The sequence below is a fragment of the Desmodus rotundus genome, chromosome 8, assembly GCF_022682495.2.
Source record: "Desmodus rotundus isolate HL8 chromosome 8, HLdesRot8A.1, whole genome shotgun sequence".
In the NCBI taxonomy this organism is placed as follows: domain Eukaryota; kingdom Metazoa; phylum Chordata; class Mammalia; order Chiroptera; family Phyllostomidae; genus Desmodus; species Desmodus rotundus.
Genome location: NC_071394.1, coordinates 49,081,276 through 49,100,451, shown reverse-complemented (window position 1 = coordinate 49,100,451; position 19,176 = coordinate 49,081,276). Strand labels below are relative to the sequence as shown.

At 32.2% G+C, this 19,176-nt stretch overlaps 1 pseudogene; it reads left to right on the top strand.

Annotated features, from left to right (window-relative positions):
- Positions 1–1,117: 1,117 nt before the first annotated feature.
- On the top strand, positions 1,118–1,285 carry LOC112320882 (U2 spliceosomal RNA; annotated as a pseudogene).
- The last annotated feature ends 17,891 nt before the right edge of the window (positions 1,286–19,176 follow it).

Sequence of the window (19,176 nt, the reverse complement as noted above, 5' to 3'; positions counted from 1 at the left end):
GATTATAATTCACCCATAAACCTATATGTGACAAATTTCATAAACCCGGAGGACATGCTCGTGAAATAAGCCAAACAGAAAAAAACAAATATTGTAAGATCTCTTTTATATGTGGAATTTATACAAGTCGAGCACAAAGGAGTAGAGAATAGAAAGGTGGTAGCCAGGGACCATAGGGTGAAATTCTTGACAAACAGCATTGTTTTATGTTTATGTTTTAATCTGAGCTTTAATAAATTTGTTTCCTGCTGTAATCTGTAATTGTTGAGTATGTGAAAATGTGAAAGAATTTTCAATTGTTCTTAATCTTGAGAAACTTGTATATGTGAATTGAGTATAGTTTGTCTGTAACACAATTGGCAGAATTTTCAAATATAAAAATGTCCACACTTGAGATAGTATAAATTTAAACCAGAGGATCCTGTGAGGGCAAGTCTACAGGGAAAATTCTTAGTAGCAATATCGTGTGCCCCCACTCAGAACCCAGGCCAAGAGAACCACGGCTTCATATTCCCAACTTTTACAGACATACTGATATTTTTATGACTACATTTCTGATTTTCTGAGAGTCTTGCATTTAATCTAAAATTTCAGTTCCAATTTACTTAGGCCCTTGTTACTATGGACTCAATGATATTGCCCCAAACTTCACGTGTTAAATCCCTAACCTCCAATATGATGGTATTTGAAAATGACGTTTTTGAAAGGTTATTAGGGTTAGATGGTGTCTTGGATGTGAGGCTGTTATGATGGGATTAGTGTCCTTCAAGAAGAGACACTAGAAAGTTCTCTCTGTCCCTGTCTCCCTTACAAGGCACAAAGAAGAGATCATGTGAGGACAGAATAAGATGGACACTCCCTGCAAGCCAAGAGAAGAAGCCTACAATTAAACCTACTTAGTTAGCAGCTTGATGTTGGAATTCCCAACCACCAAACTGTGCAAAGTAAATTTCTCTTGCTTATGGCATCGAGCCTATGACATTTTTGTATAACAGCGCAGGCAGATTAATACACCGGCCCACAGAAACTCTTTTAACCAGTCTCACTTACAGTACAATGCTCAGTGTTCTGTCATTAGTTGTGCTATATGTTAGTTTTTTATTTTAATATTTTATTGATCACTTCTTAGCTTTTAGGCTAAGATCAATTGTAGGATCTGTTCTTATCAGTTTAAATAATTTATTGATTAGGCTATTACAGTTGTCCCATTTTTTCTCCAACGTGTACTCCCCTTCTACTATCATACCCTCCTTAGTTCACATCCATGGGGCCCTATGTTAATTTAATCATATAATAAGCAAGTAATACTAATAAAGGGATTTTTAATTTATTTTACTTCTTCCTGTGTCCCTGGTACCTACTATAGGGACTGGTATATAGTAGGCACTCAATAAACACTGGTTGCATGGATAAATAAGTTTAATACCATTAGTGAAGATACATATAATTTCAGAGAATAAACTTGTCTGCCATGTTCAACTTTTCATGAAATGATATTTTGACTCAGTATCAGTCATGTCAATCTTAGTCATGTTGGATTTCTTAGTAAGTCATTATCTTTCTGACTAACATAGTCATGCGTGAGAGTTGAGTGGCTATACAGAAACAATTTACTAAACTGAAACATTGTTTTATGTATTTTTATTTTCAAGTTATTGAAACATTATGCTATAGAGTTAAATTTTTGAATTATTTAAAAAATGGCACGAACATATAGAATGAAGAAAAAATTATTTAAAATAGTTTGCAATTTTAGTTAGAACTAATACTTACTGGGCACTGGCTATGAGTTGAATATTGTAGTAAGAAATAAAGTATATCGTCTTAGTACTACTCTCCAGCACTCCTTAAGGCAGGTTCAGTTATTTTCTCCACTTCATACCATATGATCTCACCCGTAAGTGGAACGTAATCAACAAAACAAACAAGCAAGCAAAATATAACCAGAGACACTGAAATAAAGAACAAACTGACAGTAACCAGAGGGAAGGGAGGCATAATGGGGAAAATAGGGGAAGGTCCATCAAGGAACATGTATAAAGGATCCATGGACAAGGCCAAAGGGGGTAGGCTCAAGGGTGGGAGGAGGAGGTGGGTGGGGTGGAAGGCCATGGTGGGATGAAAATGAAGACAACTGTACTTGAACAACAATGAACTGTAATAAAAAAAAGAAGAAGAAGAAACAAAAAAATAACTTGCCCAACATTCTAACACTATGTAGTCAAGGTACTAGATTTTGAAACTAAGATAAGTATTGGAACGATATGTATTTCATTTATTTAAATGAACATTTGTGCAGGCATGTTTATATGTGTGTGTGAATATATATACATACAGACATACATATACACATATACACACACACTTATTATTGCTGTTAGGACCTGTGAATTTTAGCACATGTGCTGTATGCATGAATGAATCCTTCAAAAATGCTTTTAAATTGTATAAAGTAATCTTTCTTATACCTTTACTACCTCTTTCCATAGGCTCATATCTCAAGATATAAGTTATAGGTGACAGTGATACATTCAAATAGAGCAAGGTATTTCCTTGCTTATCCCTTAATCATAAGCATTAGTTTCTTTGCTTTATGCTTGGTGCATGTCTTTGCCTATGTTCCCAATTTACTGTCAGGATTAGAAGGAGATAAAAGGAATTGATTGTTACTGATACTGAATAAGGAAATAGTTTCTCTATGTAAATCTTTCCTCCCAATATTTTAGTTGCTTTTTTGAGTTGTGATTCGTTAGAGGGTTGAGTTCCACATTCCACAGTAATATGCAGTGCTATCCAGTTTAAGTGACTTAAAATTTGATACCTCACATTTGTTTGTAGTAAAAGAATTTTTTAGGCTCACTTCCCAATCAAATGATCAGTTCACCATAATGATGCACATAACTTTACAAGCCACCTACTGAATACAGATGTGATATCAGAAGCTGTGTTAGATGCAGTGGTAGGTAGCCATACAGAGGTAGCCACAGATAATCAAAACAATTGGACTTACAAAACATATAAAATATTTCTAGAGGTTATTAAATATGTAAGATAAAAAATAATAATTACTTCTTAATTTTCATTAGAATTAATGTTTTAAGGGTTAAAATCTCAATATACATAGGAAAAACTTTGTGGTGTTTCAAAGGGCCCTGGGAATACCTCAAAAGATTAGATACCACGTGGGAAAGATTATAAAATATGTGATGAAAAAACTACTAGGATACATTTTATGGTTAAACACAATGGTTTTAAATTAAACAAATAGTTGGAGATGTGGGAAACCCAAGTTGACAGCTTGGTTCCTCCCAGCTCCCTGGCATCATCATAATACATTTAAGCTGGACTTAGATATAGGAACTTATGACATTATTAAAAGGAGATATCTTACACTATTGTCAAGGTTTGACATAGTCACCTAAAGAAAATGCTAAGTGGATAACCACTTCCTTTCACAACAAGCTCTCCACAGACAAAACTTTAATGATCATTTGACTGCAACCTGGAGATTTGTTTATTGGAAAGCACATCAAATAAAAGGCAATTTCCAGCCTCATTGGAAGAGACCTTATTAGTCACCAAATGTAAATGAACATCTGCTCTTGTCTATGACATTAAAGACTCCTTGAGGACGAGAAGCTGCCAACACCACAGGTAGGCAGCTATCCCAAACATTGTCAAGGCAGGTATACCTACACAAGGATACTGAACTCACAAACCATTCTGTTTGCCATTACCTGTCTGCTAATGGCATTAGTCATAATCATAGTTATACTTGTTCTTTGGGGTTTTCTATGTACTCCAACTTATGACTCCTAAACATGTGTAGATTATGTAAATGTTACACTAAATGCCAAACACAGGAAAATGAGACAGGAGGTCTTTAGAGTAGGAAAAATGAAAAGAATTTTATTTCTAGACTGAGAGTTCCTATGTGGCAGATTTTATGTTCTGTAACGTCTCTTGGCTGAGTTCTTCTTATACTATAATTTACTCAAATTAAATTGTTTTAATGAATATTATACTGAAGCTTCCAGGGACCATGAAGAAATTTTAAAAATATTTTAAAAAGCTACTTATCTGTTATACTTCTATAGATCTCCTATAGCTTGATTTCTCATCAACCATTCTTCAAAGACCCTATCAGCCAGTGTATATTCAATAAAAATAAAAATATCTTAAGTAAAACACATATAAGAAAATATATAATCTACTTTTTCTATAATCACAAATTAAGAAAAAAAGAAAGTATTTCTTATTACCAACTCTTTTGTTTATCCATGACAATGTTTTCAGTTAGTTTTGAAGAACTAAAGGGTTTTTTTAATGATTTTTTTAGTCCACAAATACTCACATGAGCACTTTTCATTTCTTTATAAACTTTGAGCATTTAAAAAATACTAGTCGTTTGTAAATAAAGCTCTCAAGCATAATTTTAGAGAAGGTCTTTTTGTATTTGGCCTTCACTCTAGTAGAGCTCTCATGCTATCCTTCTTTCACCTCTTTCCTCCATTTGATGTACTTCATTTATCATGAACTCTTTGTGTCATTGAACTTTTGAGGTTCTAATCAGTGTGATGTGTACAGACATACAATGGTTCTTTTTACTAAGTTGTTTTCTGCCTAGTGTCTATCATTGTTCCTTCCTTGTCAACAGCCCTTGTTTTTTCTTGGACCACACAGCTCTTTGTTACTCTCATTCAGTATAACCTGGAGGTGTCTCTATGGTAGAGGACCCAGTTAGACCATTATTTTTACTTTTCCATTCTAATGACTTAAAGAGGTAGACTTTGAGCCAAGCTGTTAATTTCAGAGTACTGTACTTTTTTGCCAAAATTTTTGAAGGAAAAATAAGGGTGTGCATTATACATGGGTGATAGTGATTCTGTATCTATGTAAATGTTTTAATTCTTTTATTTATGCATATGCATTAAAATATAATTCTTTTTAAATTATTTTACAATACTAAAATTATATTACAAAAAACAAGTGTCTAAATATAAGTAAATAATTAAATTAAAAAATTAAAATGAAAAATTTTTTTTCCTGAAAGTTTGGGCCAAAAATATGGGTGGGTATTATACACCAAAGTGCGTGTTATACTTGGAAAAATACAGTAAATCTCAGGACTTATAGAGGGGTTTCTGCAACTGAGCTTCTTAAAATCTACTGCTCTTTGATCTGTGAAGTTGTGAGACTGAAACCATCTCCTTGCCATGATGGAAGGGTCTATAGCATACAGTACAGAAACCAACTCAGGAAAAGAGAAGATGAGAAATGGACAGAGAGAAACCAGACCTTGGTGATATCTCTTTAGTCCCTCATTTAAGATGAGCCAAGAACCAGTACTATACTTTTGTTTTCAGCTACAAGTTACAAACCAATTGACTCCTTTTCTGCTTAATCTATTTTAGGACTTAATTTTATCACTTGCTAATTTGAATAATATACAAAATTAAAATCATGGCTTAAAATTTTACAATATTTAAGGAGAAACACAGGCTTCACACTACAGGTAAATCACTATGAAGGTGCCCTGATAGAGTTACATTACTATTGCCTGGTAAGTAGCAAAAGAGAGCAAGTAATAGTCAGGTTCTGAAAAATTAAAAATACTTCCCAAAGTGGCATTTCTGTTGGTTTTTAAAGTATGAGTAAGAATTTTATCAGGCAGAAAACTGAACTAGGGCATTCAAGGTAGTGGAAAGATATTGTTCTAAATTTAGCACAAATATGACACCCTGTTTCAAATCTTTGATTTTCATGTTCAAAAATAAATGGATGTTCCTGAGTGGTTCTGATTATTTAAATATATTTCTTTGATGAGTTGGCTTATTCCAAATTTTCTGTCAATTACCTTTGATCAGTCTTGCAGTAGAAACAGAAGAATAACAATGTGTTAGCTGATATTTAACCAATTTATCTGGCATGGGTTTACTGTACTTAATTTTTACTTATTAGTTGAAGAAGATTTATTGCCATATTATGATATCATACAATCCCTTTGACATTATAAAATTTATATCTTTTGAAATACTTTTTATTTTTAAGTATATATGACTCTCCATAATTGTTGAGTAATTTGTATTTAGTTTAACAAGGAATAGCGTGCACATATTTTTCAATAAGAAAGATTATCAAGTTTATATTTACATCAGCAATACGCACAGAGCTAAACAGAATATATCCATAAACTATTACATGCTATGATTCCATAAGGATATTCTCTCACATGAAAGAACCTAAAATATTTTAGAGGCTAAAAGAAAATGGAAGAAAAGATAAACAATAGAAGACAGAATTTTTAATACTATTTTCATAACATATAAAGATGAATGAAATTATTGAAAGAAGACATTTCTACATGAATAGTAAAATAATAAACTATATTCCTGAGAATTTCAGGCTGTCTGGAACAATGCAAATTCTCTATTTGAGATGTCAAATTCCAGGAGACTTGAGTAGTAGTCTTGTTATAACAAAGACAAATCTGACCCTTTCGGAGGAGGCCACAATCCCCAGGAGACCACAGTAATTGAGAAAAATATTATATCAAGGGCAACAACAACAAAAAGTGAAAACGAGTCAGGCATTCCTGAGACTTGTTAAAACGTATCTTGCTCACAGAAGTTTAATAACAGAGGCCAACTGTGAAAATAACTAGAGATGACAATCTCTCACTTATTTCACGAAAAAATATCTGAAACATAATGGTGTTCCAGACAAAATGTGCTCAATCCTAACAGGACCTTGAACCACAATGTTTGTGGAACAAATTAAAGAACAGTGATCCTTCCTTAGAATATTAAAACATCACAGAACATACTTATCTATAAAAAAGTATTTCAAAGCACTGCTCACTTCTATTTTTTTATTTTTATCTTTGTTGTATTTTTCCATTACCATTTAGTCCCATTATACTCCCTCCCCCAGCAATCCCCACACTGCTGTCTGCATCCATGAGTCCTTTTTCCTTTATTCCAGTAGTACACTTACCTAAACAGTAATCATTACTGCATTAAAAGCTACATCTTAGGTTTCTACAATTTAACAAAATATGTAACAGGGTGTTTTTAATAAAGGGTTTTCTGGTTCTTCTAATGGTGGTCACCAAGTCCACATATTTAATGACTTATCGCAGAACACAAGAGTCCTCGTCTCTGTTCGTGCAGATCCTCAGTTGACTCACAGGATTGCTACCCACTTGTGCCCTGAACATAACTCCCTGAAATGACTCAGACACTTCAACCAAAACCCATGACATCACCTTCCAAGCTTGTCTTTCTCCAGCTATTTCCTAGTTCTCTAGCTGACATTGACACAGGGAATAATTTATATTGCAAGCTTAGGGGTTAAGTTTGCTTTGTCTCTTGCTGAATAAGAACAGGAGTCATTTAGTACGGACTGAGTGTGGATTGTCTGCATAATGTGATCATGAACCCAGTCTAAGAATGAATTAAACACTAAGAGGAGTAGAGAAGAAAAATAACAAGAACTGAGGATTTGAAAACATTACTGAGTTGCTGATTATACTATACATGGAGCCTTGTCTCTGGTCTTTGAATCTGTAGCTTTTAAGTTCACTGGAATAATGTAACTTAAATGAGAAAAAGATTTTGTTTGAGTTATCCAGCACTGCCTCACAAGTGTCTATAAGAGTGGTCAGACATTTTGATAATAAATATATAATATAGAGGAAAAAATTTTTTAAAGTTATTTTATAATTTGTTAAAGTTGAAAAGGAGAGTGCAGATATAGCTATGAAGAAATAAATGAGTTTACCAGCAACTGACAGATTTTTATAATAAAAAATAGTGCTCAGATTGTGGAATTATTAATTACTTGCTTTGATTTGTATATATTTTAGTTATTAATATTCTAAAAATTATATATAATTTTAATAATGAAATAAGAGTTACTTTTAAAATAAAAGTTGGGCATATTTGAAGAAGATGTTGCATAGTGGCTTCCTGCTATGTCATCATCTAACTTGAGAGTGTACTTTTGCTAAGACATATAAAAATTATAAACATGTCAACAATTGTAATCAAAACATAACAAAAATATATTCATAAGTAGTAATTGTAGGCAATATGGCAGAAAAGGTTACTCTCATTTGAATCATTAAATAATTAAAGCAAGAATTTACATATAACTATCCCAAATTATGTAGATTTTGGCCATCTAGATTTTGGAAGAACAAAATTATAGTATACCTAAAGATTTGGCACAATATTAACCACAGTATTTTTTTTTCCAAATGAGCTATCTAATATTAAAGATAGAAATGGTTTTTAAGAGGTTTGTACTGGAGTATATATTCAATTTAGAATGAGTATATGCATAGAACAATTTGTGTATTTAAAACTACAAATATTAGACATTAGAATTTAAAGAGGTTATAGATAAAAGTTATATCAACATATTGAGAATAGCCAAGAAGGCATTAAATTAGTGTGCTTCTACTGGTTTTTCTAGTAATGTAGATTAATAAATCATGTAATATTATTGGCAAAACCAAAATAATAATAATAATAATAATAATAATAGCAAAATTACTGACTGGGTGTTCAGAAAGAATGATGCATTGAACAAATGAAGAGTAAAAACAAACATAGTTTTCTCATTTTGGTAGGTAATATTTCCTAAGAAATGGGAATATTTGTTAGTGTTAGAACAGTAAGTAAATATTAATATCATGTGAACATTTAAATTAGTTGCTTAAATAATTTTACAACATATGCATTATGCACTATTCCTGATTAATAAAATTCTGGTGTTGAAAGAATTTGTTGCTTTATATAAAATTCACCAATTTAGGGTGTGAATTTGTACACTGGTAATCAAGCCAGTACAGGTTTCCAATTGCCTTATCCATCTTTTATTTTAAGCCCTTTCTTTCATTAAAAGGTTTTGATTATATTTGCTGTGTTGCAGCCTTCACAGGATAAATTTTAGGTACATAGTTGACTTTAACTATTGAACAATGAATTTAAAAGAAATCCAAGTGCCTTTAACTTTCTAAATAAGCATTTATATAAAATTATTTTTATGACTTTTGGCATGAATAGACACATTTAAAAATCAACTATAAAACTGGACAAATGATAGCAATGAACTATTTTAGAACTTTGGAATTTGTCCAACATTATTTAATAAACTGAAAAGTATTTTATGTATTCATTGAAACTACTGACCTGAAGTATAGTGAAAAAATTTACCGAACAGTCTGTGATTGTTTTGCTTGGGTAATCCCAGGACTCCCCCAGCTTGGGTGGCATAGAAGTTTAATTACAGTGGGACAGGCTGTGGAAACCAGCAGCTTCACAACACTTGAAAAAGGTCTATCTCACTTGTTCTAAAACATTGTCAGTTAAATTGGCAATCTTGGTGGCAACTGAAAAAACATCAGTGGTTCCATTAGCCTTAGATTTAGGTTGTATTTGGGGCAAAAATGGACTGTAAGAATAGCATGGGTGTTAACAGAAAACTACGGAAGGTCAAATAGCCTTGGAGGTCCAAGGGCCTTAAACTGGCCTTACATCCTTAATGGAGATGAGTCATTTGTTGTGCACAGCAGAGACCAGGGGCATTAAGACACTCAACATGCCAAAGAAAAGAAGCCTGTGTGTATGCATGTACAGAGGTAGCATGATAAGATTCCATTGAAAATAAATGCAAAGGAAATTTAAAATGACTCTCCCCAGGTCACTCATAGATCAATAGCAGAGACTAGACACTTCACTAGCTAAAGGTCTAGTAAAACTATCTATGAGCATATCCTTGTATCAGTTCTAAAGTATTCAAACATATCAGTTATTAGTAGAAGCGCAGGTATAAAGGTAAGCAAAAGAACACAAAAACAGAGCAAAGAAAACAACCAAATATATTTCAGGGAAAAGAGGCTTCACAAGGTTTGCCCATGTGAGTTATAAAACAAAGAAAGAAAAAAAATAGTCAGCGGGAAAAGTAAGAATCCAGATTTTCTACAATAAACTTTTCAAAATTTATTATATGCAAAAAATGTTAAACATGAAAAGAGACAAGAAGATGTGGCCAATACTCAGCAAAATAAAATAGTCCATAGACACTGTCTGTGACTGCCAACAGGTGTGGGAATCAGCTAAGACTTCCAATCAACTTACAAATGTTAAGAGAGCTAAAAGCAATAAAGTCTAAAGAATTAAACTACAATGATGACTCAGCAAATGGAGATGTTCAACAGTCATACAAATTAATCAAAAAACAATAGAAAATTCTGGACTTAAAAAGTACAACGTCTAAATTAAATTTTAAAGAAGAGCTTAATATTTGATGTAGGACAAGAAATAATTGGGAAACTTAAAGATAAAGCAAAATTAATTATTCAATCTATAAAACAGGTAGAAATAAGATTAAATAAAAATAAACAGAGCTCAGAAACCTTTAAGAAAATATCAAGAACAGCAACAAATATGACAGTGAACCAAGGGAGGAAAAGAGAAAGAGAAAGGGCAATAAAAAAAAAAATACATGTGGAAATGATAATTGAAAACTTCCCAACTATTATGGGAAACTTCAATGTACAAATTTAAGCAACCCAATAATCCCAAATAGAATAAAGGGATGATTAATATCTAGATGAATCATTCAAACTGTTGAAAGTGCCCCCTGACCTCCCAAAAATAGAGAAGTTGGTAGCAGCAAGAAAAAATCACCAACTATATTCAACAGGATTAATGGCTGACATCAGAAATTATAAGCAAAAAATAGTTTTATTATATCCATATTGATGATAGAAAATTACAGTCAACCAAGAATGTAATAACCGTAAAACTCATCTTCAAATTGAAAGCAAAATATAGACATTCTCAGAAAGACAGAAGACTAATACTAAGAAAATAAATTACAGATAAGGGAAAACTGGGAAGTTATTCACATGGACAGAAAACAGTGTCAGAATGGTAAATATGTGGGTATATATATATATATATATATATATATATATATATATGACTAAATATATTTTCTCATTTCTTCTATTTACTTATTTAAAAGATATAGAGTAGTATTAAATAATACACACACATATACACTCAGGATGGGACATAAGTAGGTTTACAGTTGTGAATATGCAAAATACAGTTTATTCTTGCATTATTATTCATTATTGTATTATTTTTCATACTCAAAACTGTGAACCTACTTTTGCCCCACTTGTGTATGACATGTGATATATAATGTTATATGACATATATGTTGTTATTTAATATATAAAGTGTGTTATATAATATATATGCATGTATAATATATTAACACAAAGGGGGGAGAAAATATTAACAGAAAGGAGGGGACTATACTATAGCAAAACTTCTGTATTTTATGATTAAGCTACTGTGTTTCTGATGTATAGTGTAACAAGTTAACATGCACAGTGTCATTGCTAGAATGTGAGAGGGTAAGCTTGGACCTATAGACTAACTCTGGCCTACCACCTATCTTGTACTTACATTTTTATTGGAAAACAGCCAAGCTTCTGCATTAACATATTGACTATGGCTGCCTTCACAGTAAAATGACACAGTTGATCAGTTTCAACAAAGAAATTATGGGTACAAAGTCAAAATTATTTATTATATGATCCCTTACAAAAAAGTTATGCCAACCTTTATTTTAGATAAACACTAAGAAATAACAAAATAATGTAGTAAAAATGAAAACACAGGAATTAGCATACCACACTAGGAAGCAGAAGAGGGGAACAGAGAAGCTAAATAGACATGAGATAATTAGTGACCTAACACAAAATACAAATGGATTAAATGTGTTATTCAAGAGACAGATTATGTTAATCCTGATGAAAATTAAGAAGCAGCTGCATGTTGTCAACAGCAAGCATATCTTTAACTCAAGGACATAATCAGACTGAAAATGAGAAGATGGCAGGTCATATGCCAGGCAAACAGTAGCTCTCAGAAAGCTGGGTTTCGTTTATTAATATCATACAAAGTAGACTTTAAGATAAAAAACATCATGAGAGAAAAGAGGTAAATTTCATAATGATACATTTATCATTATATATTACACACAAAAACAAAAGAAATATATATATTTAATAAGAGTACAAAAATATATGAAGCAAAAAGACAAAATTAAAAAAGAGAACTGGAAAATTAAACAATCATTGTTGAACTCTTCAACTACACTATCACATAAATTCCATTCTATGGCAATAAAAGGAAGTAGAGATGAACCATGAAAATAAAACTGGGAAACCATGAGTACTTAGAAATTAAACAATACAGTTGTAACAATGCATATGTCAAAATAAATCACAAATAAATTTTAATTTTAAGTTTAATCTTCATTGTATTTTTTCCCATTACATTTAGGCCCCTAACTCCCCCTCTTCCAGAAATAATTTTTAAAAATATGTTTTTATTGAGTAAGAATAAAAAGAAAATATATCAAACTTACAGAATGCAGCTAAAATGGTATTTAGAGAAAAAAAATACACTTTAATGCTATATCAAAAAAGTTCACAAGTTTTTAATAGAAGCCATTATTTTAAGAAACTAAAAATAATTCAGCCAAACTCCAGTCAAGCAGAAGGAAAAATCTAATAAAATACAGAATGGAAATTAAAAACAAACATACAAACCAAGAGAACACAATAGAGAATATTGGTGAAACCAAATGTTGCTTCATTAAACATATGAAAAAAGACAAATATATACTGTCACTGAAAATAGGAAGTAAAAATATCATTGCTGATTTGTTCTGAAAGTGAAAAGAACCTCAAGGGTAATAAAAACAAGTGTATGCCAACACATTAGACAAGTTAAAGCACAAAAACTTCTAGAAGACACAAATTATGATAAATGACTTATTAGAAAACTAGAAAATCTAAGACTTACAACAAAAAATAGAATTAGTAATTCAAATCTTCCTGCAAAAAAAGAAAAACCCTGCCAAAATGACTTCATAGTGCATTCCAGCAATATTTAAAGAATTAACCATACGAGTTCATGACAAAATCTTTCAGAAAATCACGAATACTTCCCAACTCATTCTTGCATACCAGGCACTGTGATATTATTTTTATTAAGTGTTTGAGTTCCTTAAATTATTTTGGATCTTAGCACTTTCCCAGATGTGTCATTTGTAAATATCTTCTCTCATTCAGTAGGTTGTCTTCCATTTTATGGATTGCTTCCTTTGTTGTACAAATACTCTCTAGTTTAATGCAGTCCCATGTGTTTATTTTTTCTTTGTTGCCTTCATCCAAGGAGACATCCAAAATATTTCTTATGTCTATGGCAAAGAGTTAACTGCCTACGTTTTCTTCTAGGAGATTTATATTCAGTGTCTTATATTTCACTCTTTAATTCATTTTGAGTTTATTTTTATATGTGGCATAAGAAAGTGGTGCAATCTTTTTACTTTGCATTTCCTGTTTTGCAAACATTATTTATTAAAGAGACTGTGGTTACCCCATTTTATATTCTTGCCTCATTTGCCATTGACTGATTGACCATATAAGTAAAGACTTATTTCTGGGCTATACATTCTATTCTATTGATTTATATATCTGGTTTCATGCCAGTACCATACTGTTTTTGTTATTTAATACTTGTACTATTATTTGATATTCAAAGAATATGATACTGCCTTTGTTCTTTCCCAAGATATCTTTCTAAATATTTCTGTGAGTCTTTTTGTGGTTCCACATAAATTGTTGGATTAGTTGTTCTAATTCTGAAAAGAATGCCAGTGGTACTTATTTTTTATTTTTTAATTTTATTTATTGACTGATTTTAGAGGGAGAGAGAGAAACAGAGGGAGAGCGAGAACAGCACCTTGTTGTTCCACCTATCCATGCATGCATTTGCTGCTTTTTGAATGTGGTCTGACCTGGGATGGAACTATTAACTTGGCATGTAGGCACCACACTCTATCCAACTGAGCTAGACAGGGACAATGCCCCTGATACTTTAACAGGGAATTACATTTAATCTATTGTTTCAGGTAGTGAGAATGTTTTGTCAATATAAATATTTCAGTCATAAGGAAGGCATAACCTTTAATATCTTCTTCAGTGTCTTATATTTTCAGAGTACATGTCTTTTATCAATTTGGTTAAATTTATTCTTAGGAATTCTATGTTTTTGATGCAATTGTAAAAAATATTGTTGTCTTGATTTCTCATTCAGGTCATTCATTATTGGTGTATAGACATGTAGCAGATTTCTATATATTGCTTCTGTATCCTGAAACTACTAAATTTATTTATTACTTCTAATAGATTTTTGCTGCAGTGCTTTCAGGATTTTCTGTATAGTATCATGCCATCTGCAAGGAACGAGAGCTTTACCACCCCCTTTACAATTTGAAGGCCTTTAATTCCCCCTTCACATCTAACTGCTGTGTTTAGAACTTCCAATACTTTCTTTGTTATATCGTTATCTGGTTTTGGAATTAGGATGACATTGGCTTCATAAAACGAGTTTGGGAGTCTTCCATCTTCTTGAATTTTTTGAAATAATGTGTGGAGGGTGGGGGTTAGCTCCCCCTTAAATGCTCTGTAGAATTCTCCTGTGAAACCGTCTGGTCCAGGGCTTTTGTGTGTTGGAAGCTTTTTGATTACTGTTCCAATTTCATCAGGCATTACTGGTCTGTTCAGGCTTTCTGTTTCTTCTTCATTGAGTTTTGGAAGGTTATATTTTTCTAGAAATTTGTCCATTTAATCTAGGTTTTCAAATTTTTTGGCATACAGTTCTTCGTAGTAATTTCTTACAATCCTTTGTATTTCGGTGGTATCAGTTGTGGTCTCTCCTCCTTCATTTCTGATTGTGTTTATTTGGGTCCTCTCTCTGTTTTTCTTGATGAGCCTGCTTAAGGGCTCATCGATTTTGTTTATCTTTTCAAAGAACCAGCTCCTGGATTCATTGATCCTTACAACTGCCCTTTGACCCAGCAATTCCGCTGCTGGGATTATACCGTAAGAACCCTGAAACACCAATCCAAAACAACCTATGCACCCCAATGTTCATAGCAGCACAATTTACAATAGCCAAGTACTGGAAACAACCTAGGTACCCATCAGCAAATGAGTGGATCCAAAAACTATGGTACACTCACACAATGGAATTCTACACAGCAGAGAGAAAGAAGGAGCTTATACTCTTTGCAAGAGCATGGTTGGAACTGGAGAGCATTATGCTAAGTGAAATAAGCCAGGCGGTGAAGGACAAATACCATATGATCTCACCTTTAACTGGAACATAATCAACAAAAGAAAAAAGCAAACAAAATACAAGCAGAGACATTGAAATTAAGAACAATGTAACAATAGCCAGAAGGAAGTGGGGAGAAGATAGTGGGGAGAGGGGTTTACAGGAGCTACTATAAAGGACACAAGGACAAAATCAAGGGGGAGGGTACAGGTGGGGAGGGAGGTGGGATTGGCTGGGGTGGGGTGGAGGGATGGGGAGAAAATGCAGTTGTAATTGAGTAACAGTAAAAAATAAATAAATAAAAGAATAAATTTTTTTAAAAAGAACTTCCAATACTATGTTAGATAGAAGTAAGGATGGGGAAATCTTTGTTCTGTCACTGATATGAGAGGAAGAGCTTCCAGCTTTTCACTATTAAGTATGAAAGTATGATATGAACTTTGGGTTTGTCATATACAGCCTTTATTATGTTGAGAATGTTCCTTCTATATCCACTTTGCTGAGAGTTTTTATCATAAAAGGATCTTGAATTTTCTCTAAAATTTTTGTATGTCTATTGAGATGATTACATAATTTTAACCCTTAATTTTGTTTTTGTCATGTATTACATTGATCCATTTGCAGTTGTTTAACTCTCCTTGTATCCATGGGACGAATCCCAGGTGGTCATGGTATATAATGCTTTTAATATATTGCTGGATCCAGTTTGCTAATATTTTGTTGAGAGTTTCTGCATCTATGTTTAGCAAAAATATTGGCTCATAAGTTTTTCCATTTTCATAATGTCTTTGTTTTTGTTATCAAGGTGATGCTGGCTTCATAAAATGACTTTGGAAGTTTTGTCTACCTCTTCATTTTTTGAAATAGTTTAAGGAAGATAATAATTAATTTATTGAATGTTTGGTACAACTCATCTTGTCCTGGACTTTTATTTGTTGGGAGTCTTTTAATTACTGCTTCAATTCAGTTGCTAAAATTCATTCTTCATTATATTTTGTATTTTTTCTGTGTTGCTGTGGAAGGTTATGCACCCTTGGAAATGTATGTTTCCCCTAGATTGCCAAATTTGATCGCATATAATTGTTTTCAGTGTTATTAAATATTTTTTGTTTTCATTTTCATTTGACTCACTATAGTTTTTGATTTCTCATTTTATTATCTTTTTGATCTATAGGTTGTTTAGTGGAATACTGTTTAGTATCCACACATATTTGTTTTTTTCCAGTTTTCTTTCTATAGTTGATTTCTACTAGTTTTATTCCATTGTGAACAGAAAAAAATGCTTGATAAAATTTCAGTCTCCTTGAATGTTTGAGGTTTCTTTTGTAGCCTATTTTCTGATGCACCTTGAAGAATGTTCTACGTGAACTTAAAAAACAAATGTGTATTCTCAAATTTTTGTATAAAATGTGGAAAATAAAATGTTAAAAACTCCCATTTTCAATACCAAAAAATTGTAACATAACTAAAAATACAATTACAAAAAGAAATACAGATTTATACACTAAAACCTGTTGCTAAGACATACTACATAATATCAAAATAAATGCAGAGATACCGGGGTCATGGAATAGAACACTCATTATTGCCAAGAGGGTAATTCTCTGCAAATATATCCTTAGATTTAATGTACTTTCTATAAAAAGTTCAGTAGGCACTTATTATAAAAATTGGCAAAGTGAACCTAAAACTTATACAGAAGTACAAAGAATCAAAAATAGCAAAGATTATTTTATATAAAAGAGAGAGAGAGATGGAAGATGTACTATAACCAATATTGAAACTCCAAGGCTACAGAAATCAATAAAATGTGGTATTGTTTAAAGATCTTATATAAGTCAATGAAACAGAATTGAGAGTTTAGAGATACATCTTTTCATTTACTTTGAAATGGTCTTTGGCAAATGTACAATGATAATACAATGAGGAAAATAAAGTTTATTCAATTGAATACTTGAATACTTGCATGCACATGTGTGTGTGTAAAGTATACATACATATCTATGTAAATATAAGTATATACACATATTTAGGCCCTCACTTCACACCATAAAAATACTACTTAAAATGTATCAAAAACACAAAGGCATGAGCTCAACTTATAAAACTTTAAAAATACCAAAAGTACTGACAAAAATAACACACAAATAAGACTCTTATGAAATTGAATTAGGTAAAAAAATATTTAGAAACAAAGCAAAAGCTAGGAATTGGGGTTGTTTCAAAATAAACATTGGTGAACTTCTCAGAATGATGGACCCAACCTATAAATTTATTGAAAGGAAGGTTTTACAACACTGTATATTTACTAAAAGTATATGAATCCTCATTTGCAGTGGGTGAATTTTGTATTATATAATTTATAGCTTAAAGATGTTAAAAATGCTTCAGTTATAAGGGAAATTATATTGAAGATATCTATCTAAAATGTAATATGAAATATGCTTCATAACCATGAGTAGTCAAGTATTTGAAAACTGAATTGATTTGATTGCTGACTTCAAAGAAAAAATGGGGGGATAAAAATATGTATTACTCTGAGCCAAATATGGAATTGGATTTTCACTAACATCCTTTGTAATAATACAAATTATAAAGAGGTTAAATGATTTAATAACCTAAGTACCTAATCTTTTCCTTCTGATATTCTGCTGTGGAAGAAGGTTAAAATATGCCAATCATAACCAGGAGGAATAAATAAAACATGCAAGAATGATTCTACACAGACCTGCCAAATTGAATACAGATTATTCTTTCTGTGCCTTTTTTCTTTGTAGCCAAAATATGTTTAAATGTTAAACTGTGCATTTGCAATCTGTCAATCATCAAAAGCCAACAGAACATAAGGGAGTGAGTATAGAAGGCGAAGCCAGAGGAAGAAATGATAGTCACCTCATTTTGATAATTTCTGTACTTTGAAAAACAGTGTGAAATGTGCCAGAAATCAAAAGTTTATGTCATTAAAAACTAAATTGTCTAATCCATATTTACCCTTTAATACTGCTTTAGTCATAATTTCAGTTAAAATACACTTAAGTAATTGAAGGAAAGCACAAGAATAGATTTTGTCCTGGAGAGCACCTGAATAACCACAATTTTAAAATATTAAATACAGCCTACATTACAAATAATGGAATTGTATAATTTATAATGATTCTCCAGAACTTTATTTTCCAGAAGAGCTGAAAATATTATACCTCAAAAGTATATGACATTTGAATTACTATGATTAAATAGGAAAACATAATGCATATAAATATAAAATTTAAAACTTAGAGAAAGAACTGAAAGTCTCAAAGGAGTTGAGATTAAATACCTGAGAATCTAAAATTTATAAAATATATAGTAGAACATGTAAGCCTAAATATGCAAGGTCTATCTGGGAAAAGTCTAGCCATTGTTAATATAATGAGAATGGTTTACACAACACTGATGTAACCTGGCAGCCAAGGATAGTGGACTGGAATGCACATGTGTGAAAAATGACGACTTCACTGTACTAGTCAGTGGGGGCAGTAGATGCCATTGAGTGAGCATGTGCACTGTGTGGTCATTGCATTCAAAATGATTGAGTGATCAGAGCAACAAATCTACATCACATTTTGTATTAAGCTTGAACGTTCCTCCTCGAAACTATTCGGATTCAAAAGACCTCAACTGGTGACGGGCAGCTTCATCAAGACAACGTGCCTGCTCTATGCATCACATCATGTCTCGTGCACAGTTTTTTGGTGAAACATCAAATCATCGAGGTGACTCAGCCTCCCTACAGCCCAGGTTTGGTGATCTACAACTTCTGGCTTTTCCCAAAACTAAGATCACCTTTTTTTATTAAAGATTTTTCATTGTTATTCTATTACAGTTGTCCCAATTTTCCCCATCCTCCCTTCTGCCCATCCCATCCCCACTCCCACAGTCAATTTGCACACTGTTGTCCATGTCCAAGGGTCATTCACATATG